The sequence below is a fragment of the Dasypus novemcinctus genome, chromosome 9, assembly GCF_030445035.2.
Source record: "Dasypus novemcinctus isolate mDasNov1 chromosome 9, mDasNov1.1.hap2, whole genome shotgun sequence".
Taxonomy (NCBI): Eukaryota; Metazoa; Chordata; class Mammalia; order Cingulata; family Dasypodidae; genus Dasypus; species Dasypus novemcinctus.
This window is the reverse complement of record NC_080681.1, coordinates 61808872-61826983: the sequence shown is the minus strand read 5'-3', so window position 1 is coordinate 61826983 and position 18112 is coordinate 61808872. Positions and strand designations below refer to the sequence as shown.

Sequence of the window (18112 nt, the reverse complement as noted above, 5' to 3'; positions counted from 1 at the left end):
GCTATGATGTGGACCATTGACTATGGGGTGCAGTGATGCTCAGAGATGAACTTACCAGGTGCAATGGATGTATCACGATGATGGGAGAGAGTGTTGCTGTGGGGGGAGTGGGGGGCGGGGGCGGTGGGGTTGAATGGGACCTCATATATATTTTTTAATGTAATTAAAAAATAAGAATAATAAATAAATATTTAAAAAAAAATAAAAAAAAAAAAAAAAAAAAAAAAACAAAATGGGGAAATATTAAACACAAATAAGTTTTCATGGCTAAGAGATTTCAAAGTGATTCCAGAGGTTACGCTTATGCATGTCTTGGGAGGATCTCATTGATTGCTACAGTAAATAGTGCCTCAAGCAGGCAGACTCCTGAGGGATCTAGAGACATCTAGACACTACAGGCAGGGCAGACAATCTCAGGAATTTGGCACCATCAGCACGCCTTAATTTGGAATATATGTTCCCTAATGTAACAGAGTTAGACTCATTATAATTTTCCTACACAAGAGTCTTCTGCCCCTTTTATTTAAACTTATAATTAGCACTATATTCATTAAATATTATGTTCCAGAGACTTAAGTCTTCAGTTTGTTCATAAGCCGGTTGAGTCCCAAATCTCACCAGAGTTGCAATACCTACTCTTTGGTTCACTGGACTTGCCTAGGACAACTCACAAAATGATGGTGATGGACAACACCCACCCCAAAAAACAGTATCTAAAACTGCAAGCAAGACAGTTCCGTCCATTTGTCTGATGGGATCTAAGCCCCCTCTCAATCAGAAATAGAGTGGGCATTACCATGCCAAAATCTTCAAGAATGAGGAATGTACTAAAGTAGACATATTATTATTCTAGCAATGGAAGAACTTGGAATTGCTATAAAGTCACTGGCCACCAGAGGTTCTGAAGGGAGGGAAAGGTAAGAACAGGTGTAACATGGGGCATTTTGGGGACACTGGAATTGTTCTGAATGACATTGCATTGATGGGTACAGGCCATTAAACATTTTGTCAAAACCTGTAAAATTGTGTGATGCAAAGTTAAGCTATAATGTAAACTATTGACCATGGTTAGTAGCAATGCCTCAATATGTGTTCATCAATTGTAATAACTGTACATTAATAAAAGATGTGATGTTAATGTGGAAAAGTGTGGAAGGGAGAGGGGGCAGGGTATTTGGGAAACTCCCTATATTTTTGATGTAACATTTACATAATCTACAACTTCTTTAAAAAGAAAAAAATGGGTGGGAACATATTCAAGTTATGAGTAATAAATTCAGGGCTCTTAACCTTACTAGGTCTAAGTTTCTGAATATGAGAGGTTGTTGAACTAGATGCTATATGATTTCTAAGACCTCCCAGTTCAGTTTATCTTCACTTCTATGATTTCTGGGGTAGAGCTAGGACTAGAAACCAGGTCTCCTGACCAAGAGTCTAGTGCTTTCTCTACATATACCTGTACAAGTCAATATTTATTCAAAATAACCATTTTGACCAGGAGTTATCAAATGCTCACTGTATGCCATGCCCTGGACTTATATTAGCTCATGAAATCCTAACAACACATGAGACATATTTAAAATGGAAATACCTGAGTAAAAAAAAATTGTGCTCTAAAATAGTTATAAAATATCCCAACATAAATGGCAAAACTTGCAATCTAATCCAGTTGTAGGATTCTTTAACCGCTATTCTACTTCTCTTTGATTTACTTACACAGTGGATTAAAAACACTAACACAGGGAAACGGACCCAGTGGTTAGGGCATCTGTCTACCACATGGGAGGTCCATGGTTCAAACCCCGGGCCTCCTTGACCCGTGTGGAGCTGGCCCATGCGCAGTGCTGATGCGCACAAAGAGTGCCCTGCCACACAGGGGTGTCCCCCGCGTAGGGGAGCCCCACGCGCAAGGAGTGTGCAAGGAGTGTGCCCATAAGGAGAGCCACCCAGCACGAAAGAAAGTGCAGCCTGCCCAGGAATGGCCCCGCCCACACTTCCCTTGCAGCTAGACAACAGAGAGCGGACAAAGAAACAAGACCCAGCAAATAGACAGAGAACAGACAACACAGACAACGGGGGGGGGGGGGGGGGGGGGGGGGTGGATTAAATAAATAAATAAATCTTTAAAAAAACAAAACAAAACACCAACACATTGGTTCCTGGGGTTCTCACAGCTGGAATGGATCATGGGCCTGGGCAAATGACTGGTCAAAGATGAGTTACTGTCCAGGGAGCAGGCTGCTCAACAACATTGCTTCGGGGTAACTCTGGGTCTCCAGAAACAGCTGCAGAGCCTGGAAGGCAAAGTGCCAGGTAGACTTTGACCCTTGGTTTTACTTATGCTCCCAAATGAAAGAAGCATGGTGTACACCAGAGATCAGCAAACTTTTCAACTTGGTACTGCCATCACCCCTTATTCTGTCCTCCCTAAGGGTGTCCTTGGAATACACTTTCTGGAGTAGGGGAACCAGTGTCCTCCCACAGTGATTCTGTAAGTAGGGGCATCAAGTTCAATCGGGGCTTTGCTTCAAGTCATGGGAAGTACCGTTTTTGCTGCCTGCAGCCAGGCCACTTGTCCCACATCTGGGAAAGCAGACCCAGCAGGACCTGAAGCTCCCCAGGTCTTATGAGGATCCTCACCTCTCTGGTTAGAGTTTCCAGAATGATACTCCCTATGTGGGTAAGGAAACTTTACTGGTCATTTCTTCCAGTGGGCCATTGTTAAGAACATACAGTAGATGTGCTGGAATGTTCTGCCAAAAATGCACTATTATTCTTCTCTGCATGGCAGAGATCAAAAGCTGGCTTCTTAGTTAAATCTTGCCTGCCTACCATCCCTGTCCCAAACCAAGTCTGTCCACTATATGAATGCAGCATTCCCAGAGTATCTAGCACAGGCCCTAATCACTGGGTTATCTGCCTCCCCAGGGAATAGGGGTATCTTTAGAGGAGGGACTCAGTGGCTTATCTGCCTCATGTGGTCAAGACCTATCACAGTGTCTGGATGGCAGAGGGGGTGTGATGAAAGAAAGAATGACTGAATAAAGGACACTAGACTTTGGCTGGTTGACTGTCAAAAGAACTATAAAGGAAAACAAGGAATTTTAGGGCTGGAAGAGGCCTAGGAGATCATCTCATTTCACCTCCTGCCCAATGTAGTATTTCCCTCAAAATATCATTAAAGAAAATACGAGAAAAGTTTTAAAAAAAAAAGTACATGTGCATGTATCATCTTTCTATTAGAATGGGGTACTGGTGGTAAAGACACAAAGAGAAAGAGTCATTCAGATTTTTCTTTGAGAATTAGCCCTGATCTTTTTCAAAAGTGTTTTGAATTTTACCAGAGATATATGCATTTAGAGAAAAATGTATAAAATAAAGTAGGTAACAGGCAAGAAAGATTAATATGTTACAATAATTCTTTGTACTCTTTTCTCTATGTGTGTTTAAGGTAGTTGAATCACTCCATTAAACAATTTTATATGTTGTTACTTTTCAACAAAAACATTGACCTGTGTGATTATAAATACTTTATAAATATCAGGTTTTAAAACTTGACAGAATTTCAGAGAAAAGTTACAAAAATAGTACTGAGAATTCTCTGATACCCTTCATGTAGATTTGGATTCCTCAAATGTCTACATTTTATTACATTTACTTTATATACCCTCCCCCCAAAAGAGAGAAAGTTGCAGAAATGATGCCCTTTTTGCTCTAAATACTTGAGTGCATAGTTCCTACAAATAAGACATCTTTTACATAGTCAAACAACAATTAGCCTAAGCAGGAAATTAACAATGACATAATACTAATATCTAATCTACAAACCTTATTCAGATTTTGGCAATTGTCCCAATATTGTCCTTTACTGCACAAAAATCCAAAATTATACACTGCATTCACTTACCATCTCTCTCTCTCTCTCTCTTTTAAAAGATTTATTTACTGATTCCCTATCCCCCTCGTTGTTTTGCATCCACTGTCTCCTTTCTGTGCCCACTCACTGTGCGTTCTTCTGTGTCTGCTTGTCTTCTCTTTAGGTGTGCTGGGAACAGATCCTGGACCTTCTGGAGTCGGGGAGAGGTGCTCAATCTCTTGGGCTACCTCAGCTCCCTGGTCTTCTGTGTCTCTTATTGTCTCTCCTCTGTGTCTCTTTTTGTGTCTCTTGCTGTGCCAGCTCTCCACACGGGACAGCACTCCACGAGGGCCAGCTCGCCATAAAGAACAGCTTGCCTTCACCAGGAGGCCCCAGGAATCAAACCCTGAATCTCTCATATGGTAGATGGGAGCCCAATCTCTTGAGCCACATCTTCCCATCCTGTCTCTTTGGTGTTCTTTAATCTGGAACAACTCCTGAATCTTTCTATTTTGTGAAATTGATATTTTTCCCATGTGAAGGCTAGTTATTTTGCAGAATTTTCCTCAATTTAGATTTGTCAGATGTTTCTTCATGGTTAGATTCAGGTTATACACTTTTGGCAGGGATACCACAGAAGCAAATAAGGATCATTTTTAAAGATTGTCCTAAGATTGCATTTTACAGAAACATTTCCTTACTGGAGGATCTTAAGGTTGTTTTTATAATTTTTGCTATAATTCCAATTTGAGCCTATCTCCACCTGCCTTTTCATATATTTCCTTTTCTCCACTAGTTTCTATATTAATGAATTACTTGTGCAGTTAGAGAATAAGTATTATGAGGCTGGTGATATTATATTAACTTTCTTCTAAAAAGCTCCTACCAGGTTGCAGTCCAACAATGGATGACCTAGAATTGAACATAGTTATATTATAAAATACATTTTAATGTGGTAAGACAAAAAACTATTGCGTTGCTGTTTTAGTGACCTTCACCTTCAAGTATGTTACACAGGGCACTGTTCTTCTCAATGACACTAAATATATCATCGTTCATTTGTTCATTCTTTTATTCATCCATTCATTCAGTAAATATTCACTGAGCCTGTTCTCTGAGCCAGGCATTTTTCTAGGTGCTGAGAGTGAGCTCTCAAGTAAAGAAATAAACAAAATTGTGATCAGGACTATGAAGTAAACAGGTTGGTGCAAAAAAAAAATAACTGGAGAGAGGCCCCGAGGCAGAGAATACAGCTTATGCCAGAGATGGGGAAAGATCCTGGTACTTTAAGAAAGAAAAAGAGTCCTGTACAGCTACAATTGGGAGCATGGGAGGGTGGGGTAGAGTGGCGTGGGGGGAGGCCGGACCTGATTTAGGCCACCTCTCCGTTTCATCTTATAGAACTTACCATGAAATCCCATCAAAATGTCTGCAAAATACTCTTTTGACTAAAAAAGGGAGTCCCTATTTTGACCTATCTCAAGTACCCATTTCTAAAGCCTGCCTTTCTCCTCCCTGCCCATCCTGATCAACAGAGTCTAAATTTAAGTGTGTTACTTTTGTGAAAATGACCTACAATTAGAGGAAACTTATGTTTCATTCTGAAGCTGCTCAGCCTTGCAATTAAGTGAACATCAAGGGTTCATTAATGAATTGGGTTTCAACATTAGATTAATGGCCACTTTCAGCACTGGAAAGAGGACAGATGCCCAAGGAGAGAGAAAAGTACTATTAGCTGGGTAGTGGTAGAGAGCTCCGTCTCCAAAAATGGAGGTGGTGGCTGCAGCCACAGACAAGGAGGGTAGGTATTCACAAACAGAAACAACCAATCTGTGCTTTGGACTCAGACTGGCACAGCAGGAATTCCAGGCTCTAACCCACTCCCTGAGTTTTGTCAGAGTAAATCGAGAGGCAAAAAAAAAAGTCCCCCAGAAACTAATTCTGGGGGAAATATATCTTCTTCCCTCTCCCCTACCCCCCACACCCTCCAATTAAGGCTGCTTGGTGCTTAGAGTAATAGATTCCCATATACCCAAGGCAAAAAGCAAACAGATGATAAAGTGAAAAATTCTTTGCTTACATATAAATATAAACACTATGATTGTATTCTCACTTATGGGATGAAGATCCAGGACAATGGAGATGATAAACACATTCATTCGGAGACATGAAATGCCACTTGATGAACAAAAGATAGTAGATGAGTTTTATTATGAAGACTCTTATTTGTAAGAGAACACAATAGAAGCTAAATTATTGGGTCAGATCTGATAATTAAAACAGTTGCGGGATTAACAAAGGATTAATAAAGGTGTCAGAATAGAAGCATTTTATAACAAGATGAACTATATGGGACAGTTTTTCTATTCAACAGTTATCCTTCTGGGTCTGTTTTATATTTTGCTTTTAAAAAATACATTAAAATGTAGGAAGCAGTAATGAAGTAACTAGTACCTTGGTAGCCTAACTGCAACTGAAGGCTAATTCTTGCCAGTTGTTATTAACAATAGCAAGTATAAATGAACTGATACAAATAATTTAAATAGGCTGGACTAAATCAAAAGATTTAACATGGGCAACTGGAGTTTGTGATTTAGGATCTGAAACAGATAACCAGTTGGTGGTTAAGAATTTCTGTTTTCTGGTTGGTTTTATGTCTGTTGCAACTTCAAGGAATGAAAGGAGGCTCAGAACTTTCCATACCTGGCAAAATAGTCCAATTGTGGGACTTAAACCTGGTGATATTTTAACCCTTGTACTCTTTACAGGTATAAAAGAGCTTAGAATAAGCATTTCAATACGGGGGGGCGGGGGCTGGCACCTTATAGACTAGGCTCTTTTCACTGTCTGGACTCATCACAGGCTGAGAAATGCTTTCCAGAACAAGGAGGATGCGCTGGATGGCTCTTTTTAAACAAGTCTCTAGTTGTCCTCCAGGGGGCGATGTTGGCCAGCATGTCACTGAGAAAGGAAGTTATTTTCAAACTTGGATTTTCACAGAGCTAGAAAGATATTCCTGTACAAAGAGGGCCTTTCCCTCCTCCTGTCTGTTTGCAACACATTTTGTTCTGACTGATTAGCAAAGCGCTCCAGCCCTTTTGTTCAGTGAGAGGGAAGGAGTGTGATTAAGGACTGAGTGCAGGAACTCTTTATCAGCGCAGCCCAGTAGCTTGGCCAGGACATTCTCTTGAAACTGGAGATCAGGGCTATTGGTTTTGCCAAAGATGATGCAGTTTCAAGGATATTCTTATTTTTTTTAAAGGCAAATTTTGCCTTGGGTCTATTTCAGCCAGTCCACCCTGTCTCCTCCGGAATGCCTCCCTCTGAGTAACTGCAAAACCCTGGAGGTCTGACAGCACTGCCTTCCTGCACAAATGATGCACCCATTGAGGGTGTCTGGTGGTCAGGAAGGAGCCCAGACAGCATTTCTCCCCAGGCTTCCCTTCCCCCTTACTTAAAAAACTAGGAGCGCACAGCAGGAACTCGGGTTTAGCTGCAGAAGAGGACACACATTGGGGCAAAACCTTCCCCTGAGGGAGAAGCACGTTTGATTTTGAGCATCTCACTGACCACGGAACAGGGCAGAGTGGAGGCCCGGAATGTGTGCCAATTCTCCTCCGCCCAAGGGCAGATCCAGTTTTTGTGAGGCCTACAGATTACGTAAGGGGAGTTCGTCAAGAGAAAAGAACACCAAGTTAGGATTACCACCTTCGGCATGGGGCACTGTTTGCAAGTGAGGGTCCCTGAAGCGTACGCTTCGTAACCCTCACTAGCTTCTGGTCGGCCCTGCCAGTTGAGGAGAGTGTGCTGGCAAGGCGCTCCTGCCAGCCCTGTCCACAGAACGGCAACTGATGGTTTCCTCTGAGGCTGCATGGCTCAGCTTCTGCCCCAGGGAGCAGACTGAAGAGCTCGGGAAGGAACAGTGGAAAGTGGCCCGCAGAGGGGAATTTCCCTTCCGCTGCTCTTTCTTCATCCTGCCCTGGATACACAACGGATCCTCAATAAAAACTTCCGGGCCCACTGCTTTGCCAATTTACCCACCCCCCTCAAGGCTGGTCCTCCTTTCTGACTAGCCACATTTCGAGCTTCCACGTAAAGAAAGATTACAGCGAACTCACTGTCCAGGGAAGAGCCTATAAGTCAGACTCAAAACAAGAGCGCTCCATGAACATCTACCATGCCCAGACACAGGCTACCCAAGTTTCAAACACAGTTTAACAAAGAGTGACCTGGTCTTCACTCTATCCAGGATCTCCTGGGCACCTGGTCTGTAAGATGTACCTGCTTAAGATTGCTCACTGCTCCGAGACAGATTCTAGGGAAGGAACTGTTGAAGGAAAGGCCCACACTGCCCTATTAAAGGGAGCAAGCCTCCTTGTTAGGAATCCCAGCTCCTCCAGGGGCTGCCTCTCCACAGCTGCCTCTGCACACTTACCTAATCTGGCCCCACCTGCCCCGCCCCACCTGCCCCGCCCCACCTGCCTGGCCCAGCCTAATTTCCAGTTTGGGTCATCCAGTTAGTCCAGGCCCTGCTTTCTCCTCCTCCTCCACCCCTGAGGTCAAGTCCCCTTCCCAGACTTCCTCAGGCCACGCAAGGGTGCCAACTATGCCAGTCTTTATTGAAAGAGACCAGGGGAGTGGGTGTAGCTCAAATTGTTGAGTAACAGCTTCCCATGTACGATGTCCTGGGTTCAATCCCCAGTACCTCCCAAAAAACAAAGAAAAAACAACAACAACAAAGAGAGCAAGAGACCAAATAAAACTGATCTGAATTTAGAGCATTTAACTAAATATAGCAATGTTTGCATACTTTCATATTCCCTGTAAAAATGATAAACAGATTTCTCCTAATATGCTGGCAAAATCACTTAGTAAAATCGTAATGAAATGAGGTGAGGCCTACAAAAATGTAAGTTGTTTAGTTAGCTTAGCTTGTTTTCATTTATGCTATGGTTTGGTATTTATAAGCAAACTAGCCACTGCACATTCTTTTTCTTCCTTGAACAAAACAGAATATATTGAGAACAACTTAGAGCTGAAAGTGTCTTCAAGAAGCCAGTTATCCCAAGAGGGGGGAAAGTGTTCTGCAAATTCTCATCTGCAAAATGGGAATAATACTGTCATGGGAAAATAAGGGCCATTATTTGAGTGTTTACTGTGTGCCAGACCTGTGTGAAGAATTTCACAGAGATGATTTTATGTAATCCTCATAATAACCCTAAAGCAGTATTGCCCCCATTTTACCAATATGAAAATTGAGGATTTAAGTGGTAAGCGACTTGTCAAAGCAAGTAGCTAGTGATGGTTAGATTTGAGGCTGGGCAGTTTGAGCTTTGTTCTTAGCCCCTGTGCCATGCTACTTCTGTACATAAAAAGCACACTGAACATTAAAAAGTACTAACGAATTTTGCAAGATAGCTGTTTTTTAAAAGCAAGTAGTAGACATTTAAATTTTTCTCAAATTACTATATGATATTTTTTAAAAAACTATTGCTGAAGAACTGGGCTATTTCTGTCAAGTCTTTAAAAGTTTTTAGAAATTTTCACAACAATCGAATTCAAATGATAATCACCATTTACTGAACACATACTATGTGACAGGCCACTGTGCTGAATTCATTACCTGCACTGTCTCTTTTAATATAGTGTTCTTGGTAGGCAAATGATATTACACCCATTTAATGGATGAGGAAACTGAGATGCAGAGAGGTTAAGCCACTCCCTACAATGTGTCTCAGTAGCTTATCCAGTCTATCTGCTTACATTATGCCACCGCCCTACTGCAAAATGTATACAAATAGAAAACATATTTTAGTTAATAGCTGTTACCTATTTCATACATCTAGACCAATGGCCAAATGGTCAATACATCTAGAGTGGCCAAATGGGAACCACTATATCCTTTAGGCCAACAGAAGATACATGGGCAGTGCTAGGGGAGTTTAGTTCTGCCCTCTCAATCTCTGACTCCATCTTCGTCTGGGGCATGAGGCCCTGATCTGTGATGGGTATGGGCTCGGAGGGGAGTGGAGGAGGGGAGCTATGTCCTGCCATCTTTGCAAACACCCAGTAAAAACAATAGGACATAAACCACGTGCACATCTGGATACATAATTTGAGGACTGTCAAGGATGCCAGTCCGTGACAGAACTACCCAAAATGCATTTAATACATTCTCTAGGCCACTGTCCCCCAGATCACCCCAACTTTAGCTGACACACATCTTGCTAGCACATGCCCTTTCCTCATTTGAGATGCTGCCTTCACCATGGTAAGGGGCCTAAACATACAGTATGGCCTAATTGTTACAGAATCCAACATCACATTGGCCCGACTTGCACATGACAAAGGTGTCCTAAACCCAAGTTCAAAAGGCTGGGACTAGAGAAGGCAGGAAAATCAGCTGACTGCAAAGGAGGTGGAGCATAAAAAGAAAACCTGTCAGAAAAAAGTGGGGAGAGAGGGTTCTGTGGTCGGGGATGGGGCACAGTCTGCAAGGCTTGATCTTGTACTTCACAAACTCAGGACATAGTCCTGATCAAAATGCCCCCATGAAGCAGAGCAAATCAACTCTTCAGATCAGGAGGAACATGTCAGGGTCAGCAGAGGAGAAATGGTGATTAAGCACAGAATTTCCAGAGACAAGCTTTCTGCTGGGGTTATACCAAGCGCACTTTGGTATGAGGATAGAGTAAACCTACCGAAGACCCAGATCAAAGGCTTCCTTATGGTCTTAGAGAAGAGCCTGTCTGTGAAAGTCCCCCCAACCCCCTCCCGAATCCCTGTGGCCCAGGCAGATTCTCTCAGCCTGGGTTCACACACCAAGCTCACAGGAATCCCTGACAATCACCATCCCATTAAAGCAGGGGTTCTTAACCTTTTCTGTTCCATGGACCCCTCTGCCAGTCAGGTGAAAAGAACAGACCTCTTACGAAGTCCACACTACACCGTGTATTATTTAATAAATATATCACACTCATACCAACACATCCCCACAAGAATAATGTTTTTTTGAATTTCAATTCAAGCTCATAACCCCTTGTCAAGAACCTTTGCATTAAAGGGCAAGTTACAGGAAGCCAGTTTTGGATTGCCAGGAGCAGGGTCTTTCCAACAAGTCTGAGTTGTCTGGAAATTGGGATAGGACATTTTGAGAAGGAGGGAGAGAGGGAAGGAGCTCCCCATTATCAGACAGGTTTAAAGAAGCACAGGATGAAGGACCACTTTTGGAGGGGTTGCTGAAGAGGAGTTTCTTGTTGAAGAGGGTCAGGGGTTAATAGTTAATACTGCAAGGTGCTAAAATGGGCGTTCCCACTGGGGCACCAAGACGCAGCAGATGGGAAATTCCAAAATGCAAGGGGCCAGGAGAAGCGGATGTGGCTCAACCGACCAGGCTCCCGTCTACCATATGGGAGGCCCTGGGTTTCCATCCCAGGGCCTCCTTGTGAAGGCAAGCTGGCCTGCGCCTGCAGGGAGCTGGCACAGCAAGATGATGCAACAGAGAGATAAGCACAGAAGAACAAGCAGCGAATGAACACAGACAGTAGAATTTGGCAGACTTGATTTTTGTCTCCTACAGCTTGTGAACTCATACACGACACTTCCCTAAAGAATCACAATGCAAGGGAGGCCCAAGTGGCCCAAGGTAGCAGAGTAGAAGGCTGTGACAGGGCAAGCAATGCTCCTTACCCATGTCCCACCCACTGAATCCCGGGCACCAAAAGGCCAGTCTTGTTACTTTAAAATAAGTTCTATCCAAGAGGGCTTCGGTCTGAGGGTGAGAGGTCCCCAAGGAGAGACCCTGCCTAGTCCCAGGAGATACAGCTAGACAGGTCCAGTGGAGAATCCCAAAAAAGCCACAGAAACAGCCAGGAGAGAAAGAGTGCTCTTTATCCACCAGCCAGGCTCAGTGTGACAGGAGCAGTCCGGCGAGAACGATCCTGTATCCTCACCCCGCTCTCCCTCATTCCCTTTGTTGTGGACTGAATCATGTCCCCCCAAAGACATGTTCAAGTCCTAACCCCCGGTTCTGTGGATGTGACCCCATCTGTAAATGGTTCTTTGAAGAACGTATATTATAGCAGGGGAAACAGAGATTGGAAGGAGGAGAATTTTCTTGTCTGATTTTTATTATTATTTTTTTTATCCCTCCCCCCCTTGCGGCTTGCTTGCTGTCTGCGCGCTCTTCTGTTTTTTGTTTTTGTTTTTTACTTGTCTCCCTTTCTGTTGTGGCACCTTGCTGAGTTGGCTCTCCACGGTGCCTGCAGGCCGAGTGGCACTCCGCGGCGCTTGTGGGCGAGGCTGCCTTCCCGAGGAGGTCCTGGGACGTGAACCCAGGGCCTCTCATATGGTAGATGGGAGCCCAACTGATTGAGCCACAGCCGCTCTCCTGGTTTTTGTTTATTATTATTATTGAAATAATGAAAACGCTCTAATAATGATTGAACCGGTGAACGCACAACTACGTGATTATACTAAATACCACTGATTGTACACTTTGGATGAACTGTATGCTTTATTAATAAGTATCAATAAAATTGATTTGTTAAAAAAAATATCGCCACTGGATACGGCTATTCAAATGCTTATGAGAGATAAGGTTCTGGGGGAGAGTTTTGGACACCCTAACAGTTTTGTGGAATTAAAAAGGTATAGTGATGTTGGTTTGGTTGTTTCTAAATACTGGATATAGTTGTTAGAAAAAAAAAAAAAGAACAGACTAAGATGGGGCCAAACGGAACAGGGTGGGCCTTACTCCGACTTGCCTCGAGTCCTTCAGGTAGTAGGAGTGAGGACGGGAGAGGAGACAAGGGGCCACCTGAAGGAGGCAGAGACCGAGCTTCGGGTCTGCTGGCAAGCCAGCACCCGAACACCGTGGGCTTCGAAGAAAGCAGGGCCCATCAACAGCTTCGTTTTGGATGTGCAGCCTCCAAAACTGTGAGCCGACCAGTCTGTGGTACTTGTTAGAGCAGCCCTGGCAGACCAAGACACCCCCGGTGAGCCCTGAGGCCGTGAGGCCCTGGCGGGAGCTGGAGGAGGAAGTCCTCACACGGCTGGACAGAAGTCGTCTTCCCTCAGGATAAAACCGCTTATGCCCTCGAGAGGGTGTTTCGGATTTTCAAAATGAAGCCGTGTGTGTGGGTATGTGTGTGTGTGTGTGTGTAAGGGAGGGAGGGAGGGAGAGAGAGAGAGAGACAAAGACAGAGACAGAGAGAGAGAGAGGAAGGAAGGGAGGGAGGGAGGGAAAGAGGGAGAGAGTAACCAGAAGAATCATGGGCCTGATCAAGTTCTCATCAGGAAAGAGGAAAACACAGTCCATTGAATAAACTTAAAGGAACAGTGTCCTGGGTGTCTCACGAGTTGTAGCTGTGCAGTATACAAGTTAGAGCTAAGCTTTGCTAAGCACTGACTATGTGCCAGGCACAAGGCAAGTACCTGACAGACATGACTGCATTCAATCGCTCTAAAACTCTGGGAGGCAGGTATTATTACCTCCTTTGACAGAAAAGTGGCTCAGAGAGGTTAGGTGGCTTGCCCAGGGTCACACAGGTAGATAGGTCACGTGGCTGGAGGATGGACTCAGCCTCAAGCCTTTCTGACATCACCCCCTGAACACTCACATGCTGCCAGATGAGTGCTTTCCAGCTGAACAGCTCTGATTAAAGCAGGATAAGGACTGGGGTCCTGCCTATCGTTCTGCCTTGAGAGTCCCCGAGCTGGAAAACCAAAGGGCAGAGTTTGGAAACCACTTAAATGCATGATCTCAGTGGTCTCTTCCAACTCTGGAGGTCGATGATTCTATTGTCTGTGGGAGGGAAGGTGGAGAGAGGTGGGCCCCCAACAGTGGACATGCGGCAGAGGAAAACCTCAGAGTTAGTGTCCTGTGTTCCCAGAGAGACAGCCAGAAGGAGAAAAGGACCTGGTTCCAGATTTGGTATAATAGACCTGAGTTCACCCAATTACAGTACATATGTGTAAACACATTGCTCAGATCATGCATGTAAGGAATGAGCCTGGCACCAGACGAGGCTTTTGATAAATGGGAACTTGATTGTGAAAACTCTACACATGTCCAAAACTCTTAACATATAATTTAATGCAACATACTTGGCCACTGACATCACTTTGTCTGTTCCATGAGGAGCTATGTTTATCATGGATGCTAAACCTTACTTATTGAGCCAAACAAGAAATGAATGCATATTATTAAGCCAGCTAAATCTAAAACAATTAGAGCAAGTAAGTTTGAGCAATGGCTCTTAAGCAGTTTGGGGTTATGAAGCCCTAAGAAAAAATGATGGAAACCATGATCCCCTTTTCCAGTAAAAAAAAAAAAAAAGCACGTAAGCACAATATTACAAATAATTATAAAAGGTCCATCCACCCAGTGAAGCCCATTCATTCTTTCCAGATCTGCTTTAGATCCTGGGGATGTAATACGAGGTTCTCAGGCCACATGCTGCCTCACTGACCCTGCAATGGGATCACTCATTCTGATCTTCTCTACTATCTTGTTGTTACTAGTCTCTTTCATGCTACCAAATTTGAAACAAGTAGTCAGTGTATCTGAAACTGAATCTAATTTTGAACCTTTCAAGTTTGATGGGCCCCAAATCAATTTCTAAGCCAGTAGATTTTGATACCTAGAAATTTTATCCACTTGGCATGTTCTTTCAATTCAGTTTTAATTTGGCAACAGAATGTCTCCTTTTTGCACAGGGAACCCATTCCAGGTGACTTTGGTGGGACTCACCTCCTGAACAAGCCCTGGCCAAACAGATACTGCTGTCTACTCTCTACTGCCTAATTCTGGCAACTCTGATTCAGGTAACCTCAACTGGGCCAATCAAGAGCTTTCCTTGGTATTTTTGTTAGAATTATGGCAAAAGAGGCAGAGGCAGTCTCTTTTCATTAGAATGCACAGCTGCAAGGATGACAGAAGCCTAGAGCTGGTGGCTACCACTGTTACTGTAGTAAGCAATAGCCTGACTGAGAAGGAAGATAACAGAGTTAAGCAGAACAAAGAGATGAGAGAGTGAATGATAATGTCCTAATGATATCTTTTGAGCCCCTGGATACAGTTGTGCCTGCAGCCTATGTCATCATGTACTTCTTAGTCATGTGAGTCAAGAAACTAGTTTATGATGGATTTCTGTTACTTGCAACCAAAATAACTCAAACTAATAAACATGATTTAAAGGAAAAAAAAAACCCAAAGGAAATTCCTATTCATGGGTAGTCCTTGTGGAATTGTTGGCCCCTCTCTAACAATGATCCCTATTGAACTGAAACTGTTTCATCCTATATAATGTTATGCCCATAATACCCTGGACCCCTGACTCTTCCTCTTATCAGTGCTGCTACCAACTAGATGATATTCCCCTCTTGCAATAAATAATCACACTTACTGATCAGAAGAAGTCGTGGAGGTAGACCACAGGATCCTAGTTTATAGTTTGCTGTCATCATATGAATACTTGGAGTCTACCTCTATAAGCTTCTCAAACATCTCTGGTCCCCTAAAGAGGACCAGAATGAGAAATCGCCAGGGCCAGGGGCTCAAAACAGGAGATACAGAGGTGGAGAAGGGAAGAGGTGTATCAAAAAGCTACATCATACACTGAGTCACGGCTTAGAACGATTTGGGAGTTGAGAGAAATAATATTAACAGAGGACTGTCAGGAAGTTGTTTGTTATTCTTTTAGAACAGGAATAGTAAGTAGATTTCAACTCGTGCCAAATCTGGTCCACGGCCAAATGCCAAGGCCCAATAAGAGAGTCAAGACAATCTGTTAAGTCCCACATGAATTGGAGGGGGTGGGGGCAGGCAGCATAAACACAGTGTACTGGCCATTCCAGCTGAAACTTTATTAAGTCTTATCCTTGGATTAAGCAAAGTCAACAGAGAAATGCATACCTGGACTGGAAGGAAGGGCTTTTCTTGGACTCAAGTGTTACATTATTAGCCTACTACACTGAGGGTATTATTTTATTTATTTTATTATTTTATTTATTATGGAATAAAGAGGGATGTTGTTTCTTACCTATGTGGCAAGAAATTTCTCTAAGTCTTGAGTCATGAATGTCCTTGCTTCTTCTGAGTAAGCAGTTTGTTTTAATCTTCTGGTCACTGTGAATTATAAACTGAGTGTGTTTTTCTGAAGCTGCTGACTGCTCAGAAGCTCGGAGCAAATGTACAGAATCTCAAGTCTGCACTGGGAGCCTAACCTTATTTCTGACTTTTCCTTCCCCACAAATTTCCTACCTTCCTTGTTTTTCTAAATGTCATTATATTGTATGTATTTATTTTTTAAAAGATTTATTTTATTTATTTCTCTCCCCTTACCCCTGTTGTCTGCTCTCTATGTCCATTCACTGTGTGTTCTTCTATGTTCACTTGCATTCTTGTCAGGTGGCACTGGGAATCTATGTCCCTTTTTGTTGCATCACCTTGCTGAGTCAGTTCTCCACGTGTGCGGTGCCACTCCTAGGCAGACTGCGCTTTTTTTTCCTTATGGGATGGCTTTCCTTGCGGGGTGCACTCCTTTCGTGTGGGGCACCCCTATGCAGAGGAACCCCTGCATGGCATAGCACTCATTGCACGAAGCAGCACTGTGTATAGGCCAGCACACCACATGGGCCAGGAGGCCCTGGGTATCAAACCCTGGACCTTCCATACAGTAGGTGGGCACTCTGTCAGTTGAGCAACATTTACTTCCCATTGTGTGTGTATTTAAAAGTCACCTCAAAAATCTATGAAAGATGGGGAAGCAGCTGTGGCTCAATTGACTGGCCTCCCGTCTACCATATGGGAGGCCCTGGATTTGCATCCCAGCCTCCTTGTGGAAGCAAGCTGGCCCACGCCTGCTGGATTTCTGACCGCCCATGCCCGCGGAGGGCTGGCACAGCAAGATGATGCAACAAAGGGAGACAAGCAGACACAGAAGAATGTGCAGCAAATGGACACAGAGCAGACAGTAAGCAAGCCGCAAAAGGGGGAGGGGAATAAAATAAATAAAAAATAATCTTTTTAAAAAATTATGAAAGAATCAATGTCAAAGAAGGTACTATAACAACACTAAAGATCAATAATAGGAGGTATGGGATTTTTTCTTTTGGACTAAGGAAAACATTCAAAAATTTGTTGTTGAGATGATGACTGCATAACCTGTGATGAAAGTGAGAGCCACTGAGTATACACTTTAGATGGACTGTACAAGGCATGGGACTGTATAACACAAAGAACTGTGTCATGGGGAATGGACTGTGGTTAACAGTACAAATATGAGAGTATTCTCTCATGAACTATTAACAAATGCACAATACTAATAAAATAGGGGGTATGTGGAAAAAATATACCAAATGTACGCTATGGACCATAAAAAAAAAAAACCTAGGAAAGAAGACAAGCATAAAGATTAGATCAATAGCAATCAAAATAAAATGTAAAATGAACAAATCGGATGGTGAGTGGTAAACAGCTCTACACATGCGGTCCCCTGGGGCAGCCGTTACAGGGAAGCGCCAAAGGAGCGGGTACAGGAGGTGGTGCCCTCTGAAGGAAGAGCCTGGGCCAAACAATCAAGTCAGCAAATATCTCAAGCCTCCCCACTCTGCTTCTCCTCCTCCTGCTTTCTTCCCCCCCACATCACCCTTCCTTGGGCAGCTGCGTGTCCTCTGGTCCTTTCCTCACCATCAGTGCCTGCATTCTCTTCAGTACTATTGGTTTTGGCCTTCCCCAATGCCTTGCACTCTATAGGGTCTTGAACTTGGCTCTAAGCTGTCAATGGTTGATAACCCCTAATGTATTTCCTCTCTCAGAGATAAGAACATGCTAACCAGGTACTTCGAAGACAAAAACAATGGAATAATTCACTAATGGTGGAGTTTGAATACTATAATAATGGTACTGATGCAACTGAATAATGGACTCTTCCTGGTAAAGCTCAAATCATCATATATACAGCAGCCAGCAGAGCACCTGGCACACAATCAGTATTCAATAGAGAGCAGACACCATTGCTACTGTTATTCCTGTTATTATTAATACTGCCACTCAACTACTCACTCCTGTTCCTCTATCATCACCACATAGCAATTGCCCTTGTCACCATGTATAACGCTGGCTAACTAGAGTGTACACTGTGATTCTGATGAGCTGCTGGCAGGTCAAACAGTGCAGTGTCCACACTGCCTCCTGGTTGACTAAGCACCTGTTTTACTCTTAGTCCTGTGCGCACCAGACAAGGAAGGCCT

General features: G+C 43.5%; 1 non-coding gene across 1 annotated transcript in view; it reads right to left on the bottom strand.

Moving 5' to 3' along the window:
• Positions 1–255: 255 nt before the first annotated feature.
• LOC101419849 (uncharacterized) overlaps positions 256–18112 on the bottom strand; it is a 67661-nt gene continuing 49804 nt past the window's right edge. Inside the window, exon 3 of the transcript XR_009187184.2 lies at positions 256–4768. This is a non-coding gene — a transcript (uncharacterized protein). The remainder of the gene's footprint in view (positions 4769–18112) is intronic.